This window comes from Lepus europaeus, chromosome Y (genome assembly GCF_033115175.1).
Source record: "Lepus europaeus isolate LE1 chromosome Y, mLepTim1.pri, whole genome shotgun sequence".
In the NCBI taxonomy this organism is placed as follows: Eukaryota; Metazoa; Chordata; class Mammalia; order Lagomorpha; family Leporidae; genus Lepus; species Lepus europaeus.
Window position 1 is genome coordinate 25,908,902 of NC_084851.1, and position 19,087 is coordinate 25,927,988.

The following is a 19,087-nucleotide window of genomic DNA, read 5'->3' on the forward strand; positions in this document are numbered from 1 at the left end:
GGGGAATTTTTAAACAATGCTATTAACACAGCTCTCACATGTTTCATTTCTGATTACATTTTTTTTTTGCAGATGATGGATTATAGATAGCTGCCTGATATAAACAGGAGATTTCCAAAGCATCTTAGTACATTTGTCCTCTTGCTGAATCAGTCTGCGGCCTGGTCTTTCTGTGTTACTAAATTTTCTCTGTTAAGAATACAGTTGTATTAGAAGTGAGAGGGCTCTGACATGAAAATCATTTGAAGAAAAATTGAGACCATTTAATACTGCTGTACCCACCATCAAATTCAGAATAAGTAAATTAGATGTGGTTTGTTTCTAGATTACAATTGCATAACTAGAGATGACTGTCGACTGGTTCACTTCCCAAATGCCAGCAACAGGCAGAGCTAGAACCAGGAGCTCCACCCATTCTTGTTTCCCTTGTAGGTGGCAGGAACTCCAGTACTTGAGCCATCACTTGCTGCCTCCCTGGATGTGCATTGGCAGGAAGCTGGATTGGAAGCCAGACACTTTATGTGGGCATCCCAGGCAGTGGCTTACCTCTCTGCACCACAGTGCCAGCCCCCTCAAGGCATTTTTGCTGTCAAGTGCTATTGGCTTTTGAGTTGAAAGCAACAGTGTGTGAAGAAGAGAAGGTGACTGGGAGAAATGTGTAAGAATTTGAAAAATCAGATAGCAGTGGGTAAAAATGGGTGTAATGGTTGAAAGTTCTTCGAGTCTGGTCTTGTTCATGGCTGAAAGCTCGACTGTGTTACCTAGTTTTGTGACTTTGAGCAAGTTATTTCCTTAACCTCCGTTTTCCTCCTCTATAAAATGAGTACAGAAATAGGACCTAATTTATCTAGTTGGAATTGGGATTAAATATAGAAGATATGGGTGGTAAAATGCTTGCTAGTGGCCAGCGCCATGGCTCAATAGGCTAATCCCCCACCTGTGGCACCAGCATGCTGGATTCTAGTCCTGGTCGGAGTGCCAGGTTCTGTCCCAGTTGCCCCTCTTCCAGGCCAGCTCTCTGCTATGGCCCGGGAGTGCAGTGAAGGATGGCCCAAGTGCTTGGGCCCTGCACCCCATGGGAGACCAGGATAAATACCTGGCTCCTGCCTTCAGATCAGTGCAGTGAAGCAACTGCAGCGTGCTGGCCATGGCAGCCATTGGAGCGTGAACCAACGAAAAAGGAAGACCTTTCTTTCTGTCTCTCTCTCTCTCTCACTGTCCACTCTGCCTGTCAAAAATTTTTTTCCAGTACCATCATTTTAAAGATATTGATGTTTTCTGTTGAGCTACAATAGGAAATAATGATAATTTTCAAGTGTTAGTGAAAATTTTCTGCAAGATATACTGCAAAGAAAGATTCATTGAAATCCTGATTTTCATTAAAGGGACTGATATAAAACTTTAGGTATAATGCCTGGGAGAAACTGAAACATAGCATTTAACTCTCCAGGAAATAAAGTGTTCATTTACTTGGTCTCAAAGGCTACTAAGTCATTGAAAGAGACTGTACAAACCATGGCTTTTGGCACTTAAAAATTATTTGACTATTCTATCTTGTGCAAGATCTTCACAGCCATGACATTGTTTAAGTTCCATAATGTATCCTCAAGAGGAGCTCACACAAAACAAAAATCAAATTTAAAAGACATCTTTCCATAGCCTATATCTTAGACTGATAGTCAGTATATTGTAATTTTTGGAAGGTTTTTTTTTTTTTTTTCTACTGAAGAGAACCCTCCTTTGAGCAGATTCTGCTGTCTACCATTTGCACCTTGGTGCTGTTCTGAGCACTGCCTCCTGCTGGCAAGGCTTCCTACAGCACTCTGGTGGAGTCATCCTGTCTGACTCTGTAGGACACTTCATAGGGGTCAACCCAGAGTACAAGTTAGTATTCAGGTAGAAGCCTGAATACCTCCTGACTGCTCAGTGCAATCAGAGGGTCCAGTTTGTGGTTGATGCCCACAGGAATATGATGGTAACCTGATCCCTTCTACAGCTTCTCTAGGAGCCAGTGGTGTGTAATGCTCTGCCCATGTCTCCTACAGGCTCTGACTGAAGGTCTGCAGCCATCACTTGCTCATGAGCCTCTTGGTGTCGAGGAACGTGGAGATGATAGACTCAGTGGTGGCAATCTTGCCTATCATGGGGGCATCCCAGGTGTAAAAAAGGATGCCTGGGGTTGTACCTTGGCAGCCAGGACTTGCCCTGGGCTCCCTCCCAGGTGAGAGAGCTGAGAGGGAGTGAAGCACTGATGGCTACTGCCCTCACCACTTTTTTGGAGTAAAGAAGTTATTTTCAAGACAAGAGGTGATGGGAAAGAGGAAGAGTGGAGGGATGGCAGCCTGGTTACAGTTCTGGGAGCCCCCCCACCAGCCACCTCTGCCTCCAGCTCTGTTGCCTCCAAAACCTCAACAGTGGTGCTTCCAACTCTTAAGTGGGCAGAGCCTGATTTGTATAGTGAAAGACATCTTCAGAGAAGTAGGGAGTATTCCATCTCATTAAAAATAGGCCTGCCCAGTGATATATAATGTTCTTGAGATGGCAAAATAATTTTATGGGGAGATCAGAAGTGGAGCAGCTGGGACACAAAGCAGCACCCATATGGGATGCCGGCACTGCAGGCAGTGGTCTTACCCTCTATACCACAACACTGGCACCAACAGTTTCTGTCTTAAAGTCTATTTTCTCTGGCTTAGTGTCTACATGACTGAGCACACTCCAAGTAGGGCTCTGGGGACTCACTGCTGGCAGACCCTTGGGCTGAGGCCAGATACTCTTTCTCCCTTCCACTTTCGACATGCTGTCGACTTAGTCTGTGTATGTGTGGTAACACCATGTCTGCTCCACTGTTAGCCATCATGCCTCGCACCCGGAAGGCTGCCACTGTGGTAATTTTCTTTCATGGATTAGGAGATACTTGGCATGGATGGGCAGAAGCCTTTGCAGGTATCACAAGTTCACATACCAAATGTAGCTGCCTACATGCTCCCATTATGCCTGTTACATTAAATATAAACATGGCTATGCCTTCTTGGTTTGATAATATTGGACTTCCACCAGAATCACAGGAGGATGAATCTGGAATTAAACAGGCAGCAGAGAATGTAAAGGTTTTGTTAGATCAAGAATGATGAGTGGCATTCCTTCTAACAGAATTATTTTGGAAGGATTTCCTCAGGGAGGAGTTTTATTTTTATACACTGCTGTTACCATACAGCAGAAACTGGTGGGTGTCACTGCACTTAGTTGCTGGCTTCCACTTTGGGCTTCATTTCCACATGGTCCTATCAGTGGTACTAATAGAGATGTTTCTATTCTCCACTGCCATGGTCCACTAGTGTTTGGTTGTCTTGCTATGGAAAAACTAAACACATTGCTAAATCTGGCCAGTGTAACCTTTAAGGCCTATGAAAGCATGAGACACAGTTCCTGTCAGCAGGAAATGATGGATGTCAACCAATTCACTGATACAATCCTATCTCCAATTGATTGTGTCATTAAGAGGCCTGTGTAGAAGTATCACAGTTGTACAGTGTAATACTTTTCCTGTGCTCAGCCTTGAAACTTCTGTTTGCAGTCATAGTTTTTATTACATTATTTGAAATTTAACAGTGTGCTTAAGGAAAATTTATGTAGGTATGAATAAAGAGTTAAACTATAAGAGATTTATGCATGGTGTGACTTAGTCTATAAATTTGTTCCAAAGTTGCTTAGTCACTATGTAATCTCTGGTATTTTTATATATGCTCCCATGTGTAATGATAGTAATATATAAGAGGGAGAAGGTATTACATTATTCTTAATAGTAGGGATAATGCTTTTAAGTCTCAGTAAAGAGCAATATTCCTCTCTTCAAGTAATGACCCTTTTATTTTGGGGACCAGACTTTTCCCTGGATATCAAAACAAAAAAAATGTTCTTTCCTGATTGTACTTCACAGCAGACCAAATACTGCTTTCCTGCCATAGAACCTGTGTCAGTGATGCTGTAATTTGACATTCTGAATCATAGACATATGGTATTGAAAATCTATTTGCACTTTAAGAGAAAACAACCATTACTTTAAACTTTCTGTGTAATATTTCAAATAACCATACATTAGTCTAAACTTAGACCTGTTCAGTAATTAGAATCTTCAATACAGGTAACAAGTCATTCTGTGTTTTTATTTTTCTGTATATAATTCAAATAATAATTAGATTATATTCTAGTATGTTCTGAAATAATTAAGACCAATCCTAAAAACTAATTTCTGAGATGATTTCATCTCCTAGTAGCATAGATTCTGTTTTCTGTACATTTGTTTCAAACTAGCTACTGTAGGAAATGAACAGTTCATTAGAAAATACGTTTTGTGCCAGTGAACTTAAGTTTTCATTTAGTTAAATGAGTTTTAATGATTATTTTCTGTTCGGACATAAAAATAATGATCATTTGATTTTAAATAGTCAGAATTCCTAGATTACTGACAAAAGTGTTTGAAAACAAGTTTATGGATAATAAACATGAATCAGAACCATGTACTGTGGTCTAGTTACCACAGTTTAATACGTAGCAAAAATGGATGCTTAATGTTTCTGAAGTGTGTTAATTTTTCTGCTGTATTCTAACAGACCAAACAATGTTAAGAATGGATCTTTATAAATGGGTGCTAATTGGTTATGAATATAATTTAGTACTGGACTATAGAATAATAATGCTAATAATGAAGCCATATGTTTATCTCTGGATTTAAAATTTTAAACAATCATTTACTGAGTCATTTTGCTTTGCCTTGAAGAACAAAATACATTGTTTCAGTTATATAAGTCAGCAAAATCTTATTTATGGCAAGAAATATTCTGTTGCAATATTGTGCTGTAATATGGGAAAATGTAAATGTTTTCCATAGTTTCTAGCAAGTGAAATAAAACTTAATTCTGAACAAAAGTCTATTTTGTCTGATATTAGGCTAGGCATTCCTGCTCATTTTTTAATTTCCATTAGCATAGAATAATTTTCTCCATTCTATCACTTTCAGTCTTTGTGTAGCTTTGTTGGTGTGGAGTGTTTCTTTTATGCAGCATGTATATTGGTCTTTGTTTTAATCCATTCAGCCAGTCTATCTTTTAGTTGGAGAGTTTATTCCACTTAAATTCAAGATTGTTATTGGTAGCTGGCACTGCAGCTCACTAGGCTAATCCTCCACCTGTGGCATCAGTACCCCAGGTTCTAGTCTTGGTTGGGGTGCTGGATTCTGTCCTAGTCACTCCTCTTCCAGTCCAGTTCTCTGCTGTGGCCCAGGAGGGCAGTGGAGGATGGCCCAAGTCTTTGGGCCCTGTACCCACATGGGAGACTTGGAGAAAGCACCTAGCTCCAGGCTTTGGATCAGTGCAGTGCACCAGCCATAGCGGCCATTTATGGGGTGAACCAATGGAAGGAAGACCTTTCTCTCTGTCTCTCTCTCTCTCTCACTGTCTAACTCTGTCAAAAGAAAAAAAAAAGATTGTTATTGGTGAGTGATGACTTGTTCTTGCCTTTTTTTCCCCACAAATATTCTACTGTTTGTTTTGTACTATTACTTTGTACTTTTTTTCCACAAATATTCTATTGGTTGATTTGTATTACTAATTTGTAGTATTACTTTGTACTAATACTAGATTTTTGGCCTCACATTCTTTCATGATGCTGTGTTTAGTACTTCCTTAAGTATCACTTTTAGGAGGACAAGTTTTTTTTTTTTTTCAAGATTGCTTGTTTTGGAAAGTCTTTATTAACTTTAATTTATAAATTAGAGCTGAGCTGGATACAGTATTCTAGCCCAACAGCTTTGTTTTTCTTAAGAACTTGGACTATGTCTCTCTGTTCTATCCTTTTCTGTGGGGTTTTTGATGAGAAATCTGCTGTCAATCTAGAGCTCTTTTAAAGATAATCTTGCATTTCTGTCTTGTACTTTTTAGTATCTTTTCTTTGTGTTTTACATTTGAAAGTTTGAATATTCTGTATAGTGACAAAGGCCTTCTCTGATCATGTCTATCTGGGATTCTATGTGCTTCCTGTACTTGGATGTCCATATCTTTGTCCAAATTTCAGAAATTTTCTTCTATTATTTTGCTGAGTAAGTTTTCTAATTTACTCTGGTTTTCCACTCCTTCAGGAATGTCTAAGACATGTGTAGTTTGTCCTTAATGGTGTCTAGACTAAACACTGTTTTCATTTTTCTGAATTTTTTCCTTTCTTTTCTCAGACTGCGATATTTCAAAACCTTTGTCTTTCAGCTTGGATACTTTCTTTGGCACCATTGAGAATGGTGTTCATGCTTTTCACTGTATTTTTTATTTGACATATTGAATTCTTCATTTCTTAATATTTCAATTTGATTGTTCTTTAATATTTCTATTTCTTGCCTGAATTTCTCATTCATAGCATGCATCAATTCCTTTATCTCATGTAATTGCTTCTCTGTATTCTTGAGTAATCCTTCAATAAGTCTTTTGAATGCCTTTTCAGGCACTTTGTCAAGATCCTCATCTTCAAAGTCTTATATTGAAGTATTATTGTGTTCTCTTTGGTGTTTCATATTGTGTTCCTTGTTAATATCTCATATTTATGATTTTTTCATATCTAGAGAAGCACTTGTGGGTATCTCCTTTGAAGTCTTTGTTATTGGGAATGTGTCCCCTAGGTATAGGGAGATGCCTGCACCTTCAGTGGATATCTAGAGGTGTGTGCTGAGTGGGACCAGGGAGCTCTGGTCAGCATTTGTGTGTGAGTCAAAGTCCAGGGTAACACCCAAAATATGCGTGGTATCTCCCCTCTGTATCCAGCAGAAGAGAGTGGATGATCCCCTTGTTTGTTGTGGTCACTGACTCCACCCTTTGTGCCAAGATGAACTTCTCTGTGCCTATACCCTGCCCCCAACTCACTCAAGTGCATGAAGTATACAAAAAAATCTGCCCGCTCTGTAGCCTGAACATGCAGTCCTCCTGGCTTATAGCATAGTCCCAGGATTCCCAGTCACAGGATGCAGGATTCCTGTAGTCAGATTGTAGGGCATCCACTCTCTGCCCTCTGTGCTGCTCTATCCAGAGAACTACTCTGTCCCTGACCTTGGGATAGGGCTGGAAGGCAACATGCTCTCCATTCCCTGAGCGAAATGGGTGCCCTGCCCCCACCAGCTCCTCTTCCAGGACTCAAAGTCAATGGAAATCATATATTTCTCCTGTGATAAAAAAATCCCAGACATGCACTAGCTGTGTCAGCTTCCACTCCCATTAATATGAGAAGGTGGCACTTTCCCCCTGGTGGGGGAGGGAGCAATGTTCCCTCCATTCACAAAGTTAAGTAGACACTCTGTCCCTGGACAACTTGCCTCAATGGAATAAGAGTCAGCAGGGACCACAAGTCTCTTCTCCAGACAAGATCACCAGTGGTGCACAGGCTTCTACAGAATCCTCTCAACTCACTCTGGGAAGATGGCCTCCCTGCCAGCTGAGGACTGCAGGAGCTGCAGCCATAGGAGAAGCTGGTGGTGTCCCCTGAGCTGCTGTGTGTCTGTGCAATCTTTGCTGCTCCACAGAGTGTCTCTTTTTACTTTTTGCATTTTATTTTTATTTCTTACTTTACTGCATTGGCTAGGACTTTCAGTAACATGTTGAAAATTGGTTGTGAAGACACATGCTTATTTTATTCCTCATTTTAGTGGAAAAACTTGGAGCTTTCCATCATTACCTATAATGTGAGGTGAGAGGTCTGTGTAGATGTATTGTATTAACTTGGCAGACATCCTGGGCTGGAGGCTCTTACTTAATTTTTCATCCATTTGTTTCATCACTCACAGTGCTAGACTTTGTCAAGATTTTTTGTGTTCATCAAATTGATAAAATTGTGTTTTTCCTTTTTTCTATTGATTTTGGAAATTAAATTGCCACCAGTTTGAACTGCCCTAAATATCTGGAACTAATTCCATATATTTATCAAATATCACTCTTGTAATACCTTATTAAATTTTATGAAAAACTTTAAAATATGTGCATCTTCATATAAGAAATACACTGGCCTGTAAATTATTTTCCTGTACCCTCTCTATAGTTTGGATAGGGGAGCATTTCTTCAAGTTCTATCTTCCAGAAAAGTTCACAAATAATTACAGCAATTCTTTCTTAGATGCTACATAGAATTTCTCAGCAAACCCATCAGGGCCTGGTGCTTTCTGTTTTAGGAGATTGTTACTGAATTAACAGTAACAATCAGAGAAAGAGATCTTTCCTCTTGATGTTCAATTCAAAAAATGACCACAACTGCTGAAACTCAGTAAGCCTGCAATTTGGAGACATAAACACAACCCAGGTCTCCCCATATTAGTAAAATCCAGATCTTTGATGTGAGTGATAGAGACACAAAAATTTTAGACATTGGCTTTTACCTACCAGTGTGCATGTCAGTAGAAAATCTGAATTGGGAGTGGAGCTATTACTTGAACCAAGGTAGTCCACTGTTGGTTGCAGGCATATCAAGCAGCAACTGCTATGAAAATATCTTTTAACTGAATTTCTTTAATAGATATAGAAACTTTTAGGATATTCATTTCTTCTGATGTGGGTTGAGGCAGATTGTGTCTTTATTCTAGCTGGTCCATTTCTTCTAGATTAAAACTCCAATATTTTTGCAAGGGCAATTTGAAAGCCATGAATTCAGCATTTTATGTGAGAAGATTGGTCAATGCTATTCTATTATTACACCAGGTAAGAGTTTTATTTGACTCCTGTATTTGTTCTAATAGATAGCCTAATTACTGGCTTGTCACCTTGAACTTGTTTAGTCTTGGTTTTCAGCTTTTCTAGAGTAGGCATGAATATATGTCAAATTTTCCTTAAGCACTATTAACTTTGAAGGTTCTTGACCTCCAACATTTTATTTCCCTTAACATCAAACCAGGGCTATTTAACATACTTTTTTTGTAGAGTGATCTAAAATAAGCATTCCTGCAGTGTATCGTTCTTTCTTATAAAGTACATCCTTTGCATATTTCACTTACATGCCTGTGATGTTAATAATATGTCAACAAGGTCTTACTTGGGTTAGAACTTAGATACCCTCCAAACCAAATAATCTGAAATATATTTTTATACCCCCACCCCAGGATCAGCTACTCTCTGGTGAACCTCATGTAGTTTCACTCAATCGATGCTCAGTCTATCTCATGCTCAAGGGCTTTACATATCCAGTTCTCAAGGTTTCATCTGTTCAGTTACATTCATTCCAGCTTCTTCTTTGGAAAGTTCTTGCTGTCCTCAGATAATGGTAACTACTGCAGCTCAATAGCAACAGGTATTGACTGGAATCTAGTTCATTGTATTGTTGAAAAGTCATTTTCCCAGCAAGAACCCATATAACTGTAGTGACTGCTTGTCAAATTTTCTTTTCTTGGTGATCTCAATGTTTTATTGCCTGTTGTTCACCTGACATCTTCTCACAAACTTTCCTCAATGCTTTTTGTTGTGTTTTTTAGTGCCAAGAGATTTTAAATAGGTATTGAAAGTAAAATCACCTGATTTCATTTCTACATTCATATTTTTGGTGCACTGAGAATATTTCCTGATATTTCATATGAGAAAAATGTGTTTTACTAAGTCATTTTGATACAATGTTAAATTTTGAAAGTCTGTCACATTCCCAGATAAAATGAAAGGCAGAACAACAGAGAGAGAGTGAGAGGTGAAGAGATTTTACTTCTACTTGCTCACTGCCCAAATAGCCACAACATGCATGTGTGGGCCAGGCTGAAGCCAGGAGCCAGAAACTACATCCTGGTCTCCTATGTGGGTGGCAGAGGCCAAGTATATAGGTCATCTTCCACTGCCTTCCCATGCACAATAGCAAGACACTATATTGGAAAAATAATCAGACTTGGAGAGACTTTCCAGTGCAGAATACTGCTGCCACAAACAGGGGCTTAACCTGCTGTGGCACAATGCCAGAACTTCTTTTCAAATTAAGATTCAATTATGTGGAAGTCAAAGTAAGAAAGAGCAAGCTATTATTGGCTATCATCTATCACTTTTATTAATTTTTTCTAAATAGTTGCTTATCAGAGAATAATATATTAAAAATATATGACACTTACCAATGAAAGAGCCACTGTGTCCCCACTGTCTGGTTTCTGATTGCTGCTTATGTGATGGCCCTCCTGCAAACTTAAGAGGAAAGGGAGGTTTGGGGCCAACACCCAAAAGGTAGGGGGACATTAGCAATCATGACACTAGACGGGACTTTATTCCCTGTCATATGTTTGTTATATAGATACAGCCATGTGAACTGAAGCAGGATTTGAACACTTAGTGCATTCATGACTATCTTCATACACTCTTCAAAACTTACTAACAGAAGAGGTTACCACATACTGTGACTTAGTGTTTTACTCAATGTCAGAGTGTGTGCTACTTCTGCAATCCTCAAGTAAACAAGGCAAAGATAAAAGGAAAAAATAGTGAAAACCAAAGAACTAGATGAGTCAAGAATGGAGGTTGCCAACAAATTTCTGGAACACAGTAAATTTTGAAAAAATGAAGTATTTTATACTTTCACTGCTTCATGTGAAAAACACATACACACATATACCACCATCACCACCACCCCTCACTGGCCACCTGTGTGTTGGAGAATTGAGGGCATCATACAGGTAGAGCACAGGAGCTCAGGCATTGCCTGACAGTAAGGAGGCCATGAGACAGCTCTCAGAGCAGACCCATCTCTTTACTGAACAGAGCTGTAGGATTGGGGGAGCAGAAGCCCTGCACAGGAAAGGTACTGAGGAAATCACCAAAGTAGTTTGCAAAAGTTTACCATGCTCTAGGTTACAGAGAGATGGTCTTAATTCCTAAAAACTGTTGGTTTTCTCTAATGTGGGTAGTCAGGGAATTTAAAAAAAATGACTCATCAATGGAGCATGCTGCAGGAGTTGCAGGGTCACAGTCCACCTGTGAGAAGAACAGGAGAGTTTTCTCAGGGCTTGGAATCCTGTCAGATGTATCCTAGTGACTAGAACATACTCCACATAATGCCTCACATGCAGGGCTGCCTGGAGAGAGCTGCAGCTGTGTTTGGGGAGGGCACATGAATGTCTGTTGGCGCATAAGTGTGCATGCATTCACTGAGGAGGCAAACACATGGTGAGGAGAGTCTCTCAGGTGCTCCAGCCCCTTCTTTCCAGGCACACAAAAAGGTGAAATCACTATCCACACAGGTCTGCTTCATCTCACTTAAGTTTTCTACTAAGAACAAATATGTGTATATGTTTGTGTGTGTGTGTTGGGGTGGTTGATGGTGTGAGTGTTTCCTTGTGCATTTCAAAATCCCAATAACTTAGGCTTGAAGCCTCAACCAAAATAACCAGCAATGGCATTTACACCAACCACACATTGCTCAAAGTCCAGGCTCACAGAAGAAAAATACCTACTGTGTGTAGGCAGAATTATGTCATACAACCCCTAGAATACAGTGCATATCAGGGCTATGAAGAAAATTCACAGGTGTGGGCCAGCAAGGTGGCTCAGTGGGTTAATGCCCTGGCCTAAAGCACCCGCATCCCATATGTGTGCTTGTTCAAGACCCAGCTGCTCTGCTTACTGTCCAGCTCTCTTCTATGGCCCAGAAAAGCAGCAGAAAATGACCAAGTCCTTGGGCCCCTGCACCCATGTGGGAGACCCAGAAGCTCCTGGCTCCTGGCTTCAGATCAGCAAAGCTCTGGCCATTTCGTTCATCTGGGGAGTGAGCCTGTGGATGGAAGTTCTCTCTCTCTCTCTCTCTCTCTCTCTCTCTCTCTCTCTCTCTCTCTCTCTCTCTCCTCTCTCTCTTTCTCTCTCTCTCTCTGGCTCTTCTCTCTCTGTGTAACTCTGACTTTCAAATAAATAAATCTTTAAAAAAAAGAAAATTCACAGACTAGTTCTAGTATTTCTGCATCTTTAAATAGTTATTTATTTCATCTGAAAGGCAGAGTAACATATAGAAGGTACGAAAAAGGAAGAGAGAGAGAGAGATCCTCCATCCAACTGGTTCTGTCTCTAAATGGCCAAAATGGCTGAGCCAGGCCAGGTTGAAGCCAGAAGCCAGAAGCTGCATCCAGGGCTCCAATGTGGATGGCAGGGGCCCAGATATTTGGACTGTCTTCCACTACTTTTCCAAGGAGATGGATTGGAAACGAAGCAGTCAGGATTGAACTGGCACATACATGGGATGCTGGTATTGCAAGTGTCATCTTAACCTGTTATGCCACAATGCCAACCTATAGTATTTGCAATTTAAGACCACAAACTATTAAGCCATTAAGTTATTAAATCTGCAGCCTCCCACAAGGGTTTTAGGACTACACTGTGTGGTTCAGTTAATGTCCCAGGCATCTGAGGCTCCTTGCTCAGTTATGGTTTTACTGTTTCCTCTCCCTCTTAGGCCAGGCATGTGACCCCCAGTGTTGGGTGAAATTATTTTTCCTGGAATTGATCTGTTGGGGAAGTTCCCAGCCCCAACTCCTGAAGGACAAGTTGCCAGCCAGGCACAGGGTGGCCTTCCCAATCAGTAAGGAGGGAAACAATGCATGTTCTAAAAACAAGAAATGGGGTAGGGGTGGGCCATCAGGGCCTGGGCAATTCTTAGCAGACCATGGAAAGGATACAGGAGTCTTCTGAGATCACCTAATCCTTCCCATGCCAGCTCCCATGGGGCCCCAGTCCACGGCTGGCCCTGAGGAATCAGGATGCATTGCTGCCTGAGCTACACTTGAGTCTAGGGAAGTCAGTACACGGCTCCCACAGCTTGATTTTGTACAAATACACACACAGAGATTAAACAGTTCTCAGTGAGCCTAAAGGGGCTCAACCCTTAAATCAAACAAGAATCCAAATGCCCACAGACATTCCTTTCCAAGGAAATATGTCTGCCCCTCCAACTAGCACCATGTATGGGGAGAGAATTGAGGTCATGAGAGACACAGATCACATCCATCTACATTCATGTTAGCATCAGCATTAGCCAGTGTTCTCTGGGGTGTGTATAGCATTCTAACCCACATGGCACTGGAAGACAGACTAGGCCACGTGCAACCTTCCTGGGCAGTACAGCAGAGAGGCAACTAGGATATGGCATCCTCTTTGCTACCATGCAAGGGCAAGGGGGCAGCTTGACCCTTCTCAACCAAGAAGAAAAAGACAAGTCTCTTAAGCCACCTAGAGCTATGATGAATCACCATGCGTGAACATGGCACTTCTGAATGTTTCATAAATCAAAAACATCTTTTTAAAATAACTCAGTAACTGAAATCATTCTTGGTACTTCACCTCAAATATTTAAAAAAATTTTTTTCTAAGTAAATTGCCCCCTTAAAGCTTGGTAATTTGTTTTCAACAAAAGGATTTTTTAAATTTAAAAAAATAGATAAGATGGAGCATGCACAATGTGGGAAGAAGAACAAGACAATTGCTGATTTGCATTTTGACCTGCAAGGGGTGGGCAGGACATAGCCAGGAAAAAGACCCCATTCCTCTTGACCCTTGATCTCATAGTTCTGCTCCCCCCCAACCTCAGCTGCACCATCAGGGAACACAGAAGTCAGATTTACAAGAGTGTTTATATGCGCAAATGCAGGGAGCCATGCTCCATGATACAAAGTACAGCCTGTGGACATCATACAGACACTCCAGAACAATGCTCAACAACAAGAGCAACCACTGTTCAGCCTAACATCTCCCAGGTCAGGAAGTAGAGGAGTTCAAAGTCGCCAACTGGCTCCTGTGCTGCTGCAATCTCACTGAGGAGAGCAGGAACTGTTGCTCTGGAGTTTGCCATCAGAAGCTTCTTGGTGCACAGCAGGTTCTGGAGAGTGGATTCTTTTTTCCAGGAGCTTGTGCGAGATGCCATACAGAGGAAGTGGCAGCCCGGTTCTGTCCTTATTGGGCTCCTCCTCACCTGACTGCTCCAAGCCCAAGCTCCTGCCAGGCTGCACTCCATTGCCCCTGCAGGGCAAGCTGTTCTGGTTGCACATGCCAGCTAGGAGTTCCAGCCACCTCCTCTCCACACAGCTGCCCACTGCTGCCCAGCTGCTCCTGTTAGATGGAATACTGCAGGGCAGCCCAGGGCAGCATCTTAGGCCTCTGTCTCCACCTTCACAGTGCATTTCTTAGAACTTTTAGATGTGCTACATACAGAAACACGGAAACAGGGTCCTCAATATGATAAGAAAGTGAATACATAAAATCTAGTAAGTACAAAGTACTATCAATTTACATTAAAAGTACAAAGTAAATCCAAAATAAACAATAGGAATATTTATGGAAAAACATTAGGGCTAAGTTGTTACTTATCAATAGTCACCTTGAATGTAAATGGCCTCAACTCTCCAGTTAAAAGGTAGACTGGCTGGATGGTAAAAAACAAGACCCATCTATTTGTTGCCTACAAGAAACACATCTCACCAACAAAGATACATGTGGATTGAAACACAAAGGATGGAAAAAATTATTCCATGCTAATGGACACCAAAAGAAGAGCTGTTGTAGCTCCCATAATATCACACACAAATTGACTTTAACACAAAAACTGTAAAAAGAGAAAAAGAAGGGCATGTGTAATAATTAAGGGATCAATTCAAAAGGGAGATGCCATTATAATAAGTGTATATGCACCCAATTACAGGGCATCTGGATATTTAAAGGAAATGTTAAGGGATCTAAATAGAGATATAGATTCCAATTCGATAGTAATGGGGGACATCAATACTCCACTTTTAGCAATGGAAAGATCACCAGATAAAGAATCAGCAAGCATACAACAAAGTTAATCAACATTGTAGACCAAATGAACCTAAAAGATATCTACAGAGCTTTTCATCTCACAGCAGCAGAACACACATTCTTCTCACCAGTGCATGGAACTTTCTCTAGCATAGACCATATGCTACATCATACTGCAAGTCTCAGCAAATTTTAAAAAATTGAAATCCTACCATGCATCTTCTCTGTCCACAGTGGAATGAACCTGGAAATCAACAATTCCAGAATCTCTAGGACATATACAGACAAATGGAGACTGAACAACATGCTCCTGAATGAACAGCAGGTCATAAAAGAAATCAAAATATTTCTGGAAAGAAAAAAACAGTACAATACATCATATCAAAACTTACAGGATGCAATGAAGGAAGTGCTGAGAGGGACATTTATAACAATGGGTACCTACATAGGAAATTGAAAGACACCAAATAAGTGAGCTGTCAATGCATCTCAAGGATCTATAAAAAATTAACCAAACTCAAATTAGTAGAAAGAAAAAATACTTAACATTAGAGAAGAAATACACAAAATTGAAAGAAAAATACAAAATATCAGTGAAATGAGGAGCTGATTTTTTGAAAAAATACATAAAATTGATACACCATAGGCCCAACTAAGAATAATGAAGGGAAGTATCCACATCAATAAAATCAGAAATGAAAAAAGAAAATGTAACAACAGATACCATAGAAATAAAAAGAATCACCAGGAAATACAAAAAGAGCTATATGTCAATAAATTGAGAAACCCTGAAGAAACGCATAGATTGCTGTACACATACAATCTAACAAAGTTGAGTATGAAGACAAAAAAATCTAACAGACCAATAACCAAGACAGAAACTGAATCAGTAATTAAACTCTCCCAATAAAGAAAATCCAAGGACTGGATGGTTTCACTACTCAATTCTACAAGACATTTAAAGAAGAATTAATTCCATTCTTCTCAAGCTATTCAAAACAACTGAAAGAGAGGAAAACCCCCTAAACTCCTATGAAGCCAGCATAATCTTAATTCCTAAACTAGCAAAAGAAACAACAGCAAAAGAAAACTATAGACCAAAATCCCTGCTGAACATAGATGCAAAAATCCCCAACAAAATATTAGCTAATTGAGCAATACATCATAAAGATCATTCACCAGACCAACTGGGGTTTATCTGTTATATATAGAGATGTTTCAACATTCTCAAATGAATGAATGTGATACATCACATTAACAAACTGAAAAACGAAAACCATATGGTTATCCCAATGGATGAAGAGAAAGCATTTGATAAGATACAACATTCTTTAATGATTAAAAGCTTAAAAAATTGGGTATAGAAGGAATATTCTTCAACACAATCAAGGCAATTTATGACAGACCCATAGCCAGCATCTTACTAAATGGGGAAATGTTGTAAACATTCCCCCTAAGATCCAGAACCATATAAGGATGCCCACTCTCACCATTGTTACTTAGTATAGTCTTGCAGTTTCAGCTAGAACTATTAGGTAAGAAAAAGAAATCAAAGAAGTACAAATTGGAAAGGAAGAAGTCAAACTATCCCTAGAAGCAGATAACATGATTCTATATATAGGAGATCCAAAAAGCTCTATTGAAGGACTAATGGAGCTCATAAAAGTGTTTGTTGAAGTGGCAAGATATAAAATTAACACATGAAAATCAATACCCTTTGTATCCCCATAAAATGACATGATTCACAAAGGAAGTTTAAGATAAATCCATTCACAATAGTTACCAAAAATGTAATACTGTCAAATAAAATTAACCAAGGATGTCAAATTCTCCTCGACAAAAATAAGAAACATTAGGGAAAAAACTTGAAGAAGAAAATATTAAAAAATGGAAAAATCTTCCATTTTCATGGTTTGGAAGAATCAATATCATCAAAATGTCCATAATACCAAAAGTAATATACAGATTCAATGTGATCCCAGTCAAAATACCAAGGACATTCTCCTCAGATCTATACAAATGATTCTAAAATTCATGTGGAACCAAAGTTATACCAAATAACTAAAGCAAACTTATGCAATAAAAACAAACCCAGAGGCCTCAAAATACCAGATTTCAAGACACACAACAGGGTAATTATGATTACAACAGCCTAGTCCTGGCACAAAAATAGATGTGCAGACCAATGGAACAGAATGTAAATCAATACACACATCTTAAACCAATTTATTTTTGACAAAGGAGGTATAATATATCCCTGGAAAATGACGGTTTCTTCAAGAAATAGTGCTAAGAAGTTTGGATCTCCACTTGCAGAAGTATGAAACAAGACCTCTACCTTACACCTTACACAAAAATACACTCAAAATGGATCAAATACCTAAATCTATGGCCCAATACCATCCAGTTATTAGAGAACAAAAGGGAAACACTGCAAGACATCAGCATAGGCAAAGACTTCTTAGAAAACAACCCAGAAGCATTGGCAATCAAAGCCAGAATTGACAAATGGGATTACATCAAGCTAGGAAGCTTCAGCACTGCAAAAAACTTTCAGAAAAGTGAAGAGACAACCAACTGAATGGGAGGAAATATTTTCAAACTAATCTACTGAAAATTCAACAACAAAACAATCCAGTTAAGAAGTGGGAAAAGGCCTTGAGTAGGCATTTTTCAGCAGAGGAAATTTAAATGGCCAACGGACACTTGAAAAAAATGCTTAGGGTCACTAGCAATCAGGGAAATGCAAATCAAATTCATAATGAGGTTTCACTTTATCCCAATTAGAATAGCTCTCATACAGAAATCTACAAAGAACAAATGCTGGCGAGGATATGGGGAAAAAAGTTATCCTAAGCCAATATAAACTGGTTACAGCCATTGTGGAAGACAGTATGGCAATATATCAGAAATCTGAAAATGAATTTACCATATAACTAGTAATTCCACTCCTGGGAATTTACCCAAATGAAATGAAATCAGCATATGAAAGAGTTATCTGTACCCCATGTTCATTGCAGCTGAATTCACAATAGCTAAGATATGGCATTGACCCAAATGTCCATCAACTGATGACATGATAAAGAAATCATGGTATATATACGCTATGGATCACTACTCAGTTATAAAAAATTGAAATCCTGTGCTTTTCAACAAAATGGATTTATCTGGACATCATTATACTTAGTGAAATAAGCCCATCCCCAAAAGATAGATATCGTATGTTTTTCCCAACCTGGGATAACTAATAAAGTGTCCAAAATGTAATGTGTTGGAGTGAAATGGACATTTTGAGACTTGATGATTATTTACAGTTCTTGTCTCAATTGTTGAGGAACAGTGTTTTTTTATTTGTTTGTTTGTTTGTTTTTTTCTTCATACTATTTGTTGAACTCTTACTTAGTGTAGGGTCAGCTATACAATCAGTAAGTAAGCTGAAAATAGATCTTTTAAAAATTAAGAGTGGGAATATGAGAGGAAGGAAGAAGAAGTGTTGAAGCATGGGTTGGAAAGAGGGTAGGGTGGGAAGTATCACTAGGCTCCTAAGCCTCTATATATGAAAATACATGAAATTGTGTAACTTAAATATAATTTTTTAAAAATTTCAAAAAGATGGAAATTATGTCTTTTGTGTAAAAAAGTTGCCTATTTTTTTTTGACAGGCAGAGTTAGACAGTGAGAGAGAGACAAAGAGAAAGGTCTTCCTTCCATTGGTTCACCCCACAAATGGCTGTTACAGATGGTGCCCTGTGCCAATCTGAAGCCAGGAGCCAGGTGCTTCCTCCTAGTCTCTTATGCAGGTGCAGGTCCCAAGCACTTGGGCCATTCTCCACTGCCTTCCAAGGCCACAGCAGAGAGCTGGATTGGAAGAGGAGCAACCAGGACAGAACCAGTGCCCCAACCAGGACTATAACCCGGAGTGCCAGCGCTGAAGGCAGAGGATTAGCCAAATGAGCTATGGCACTGGCCACAAGTTGCCTATTTTATTAAAGTGCAACCCCCCCCCCCAATTTAGTGCCTTTTAACTCTTTCTTAACTATATGCTCATGCTCATCCCTCCAATCCACAGCAACCACAAATCTACTATTTTGAGAAATCTGCCTGCTATAAACATTACATGCAATTGATGATGGTATCTAAGTGTTCCTATGCACAATGTAGATCTCTCATCAACAATGAGGTCAGGAGCTCACCTCTCAGTTGTACTCAATATAACATGGCCACCAGCAGGTACCTGGGGAAGGAGGAAAATGAGCATGTCTTGTCACACTTAGAATACTCACCAGCCAACTACTGGGAGAGGAAGCCTCATGCTCTTGACTCCA

The 19,087-nt window shown here is 39.7% G+C and overlaps 1 pseudogene; it reads left to right on the top strand.

Moving 5' to 3' along the window:
- Positions 1–2,819: 2,819 nt before the first annotated feature.
- Positions 2,820–3,514, top strand: LOC133754173 (acyl-protein thioesterase 1-like; annotated as a pseudogene).
- The last annotated feature ends 15,573 nt before the right edge of the window (positions 3,515–19,087 follow it).